Source organism: Mustela nigripes, chromosome X (genome assembly GCF_022355385.1).
Source record: "Mustela nigripes isolate SB6536 chromosome X, MUSNIG.SB6536, whole genome shotgun sequence".
NCBI classification, from domain to species: domain Eukaryota; kingdom Metazoa; phylum Chordata; class Mammalia; order Carnivora; family Mustelidae; genus Mustela; species Mustela nigripes.
In genome coordinates this window covers 100463864-100465565 of record NC_081575.1, presented here as the reverse complement: position 1 = coordinate 100465565, position 1702 = coordinate 100463864, and the positions used below count along the sequence as shown (strand labels likewise).

Sequence of the window (1702 nt, the reverse complement as noted above, 5' to 3'; positions counted from 1 at the left end):
AAAAAAGCTTACATTCAGTGTTCCAGGCCCTAATTAAAAACTTTACCTATATTAACTTTTTTAATCTGCATGGCAATCCAATGATGTGGCAGCTGAGACCTGGAGATGTTGGGTAATTTGCCCAAGGTCACACAGATAGTAAATTGTATACTCAGGATCTGAACCCATGGCAGGGGAAAAGCAGATTGTAGAAGGGGGTGAATCAAGAAAGTTTTTTTTTTTTTTTTTTTAAGGACGTGTGAAGTTGGACAAAGTTAATAGTTTTGCATGTGTGGATGTTAAGAAAGTAACTGGCTGTGTGAGATTAGAGTTCAGGACAGCATTATTTTGGAAATATAAATGGCGGGGGAGTCATCAGCCTAAAGATGGTGTTAAGAGTTGTGGGACAAATGCCATTACCAAGGGAGAAAAGGTAGAGAGCAGACTGGTAATGGGAGGTAGAGAATTCTTGCCATGAAATATTTTAGAAATAAACTGGAAAACACAGTGCTTACACAAAACCATTGCATTTTTACATCTGTAACTAAAAGAAAAATTAGAGATGGGAATAATCCAGTAAATTATAAAGTGGACTGAACATGTTGGGGGAGAAAACTTCCATACTAGGACAAATTTAATTAGCAGTAATCACGCCTCGGATAAACCTCATTGGCTACAATACTGCCACTGCACAAAGCTACTATGACAAATTTAAAGAAAACCCTCTTTTAAAAAAATGATGCTGAAGAGAATATATGATCCAAGCAAATCAAATAAAAAATTGTATGAGAAAGGTCAACACATTCTTATTTACCAAAATCAGAATACTAGAACTAAGAGACACTTCCTGAGGCTTGAAAGACTTACGGTGAGGACAAAATAAAAGAACTTTTTTCTTAATCAGTAGGTAGTAAATTTTTGAAACTCTTTACAAGTGACAAATAGGTTTCTACCAGTGGTAGAATAGGATGAAAAAGTGCAGTTGATGGACAATGGAAATACCAAAGGTTGTTTAAGGAAATGGAATATTTCAGTGAATGGTACAGGTCTGTTCATTTAATTTGATATCCTGTTTCCTAACTTGCTTTTCTAAGAAAAATCATTTTAAGCCAATGATTGGAGTAGAAGAGATATAGTCTGATAGTATTTGGCTTTTTTCTGTTGGACAAAAATTTTATAAGTGAATATTCTTGATTGATTAGTTTCCTTAAAACAATTATACCTGGTACATATATGATAGATAGAAGTTCATCTCACTATGATTTATACATAGTAGTACCTTAATATGTTAATCAATGAATAATTAACATCTGGAAACTAATCACTTTCTAAGTTGTATCTTATTCATGGGAATATAATTATTTTTCTAAATTTTAGGATTTTTAGAGTTCTTAGATATCATACAGTACCCTCACTTAAGAAGGGAAGATCAAGATAAGGAAATTTTGTGAATTGCCCAGGGTCTCACAGTTTCTAAATTGTAAAGCTGAAAATAAAATGCCTTAATTCAGCAAAAAACAAAAACAAAACAAAACAAAAACAACCCACAATTAGACAAGTAGAATTGTATCTGGAAAGGTTTTGCATAGCAAAGGAAGTAGTCAACAATGAGAAGGCATCCTGTAGAATGGGAGAAAATATTTGTAAATAATTTATCTGATAAGGGGCTAATATCTATAACATACAAAGAGTTCCTGTACTTAATAGCAAAAATAAAACAACC

General features: G+C 33.0%; 1 pseudogene; it reads right to left on the bottom strand.

Annotated features, from left to right (window-relative positions):
• Positions 1-600: 600 nt before the first annotated feature.
• Positions 601-678, bottom strand: LOC132007880 (U4 spliceosomal RNA; annotated as a pseudogene).
• Positions 679-1702: the final 1024 nt, after the last annotated feature.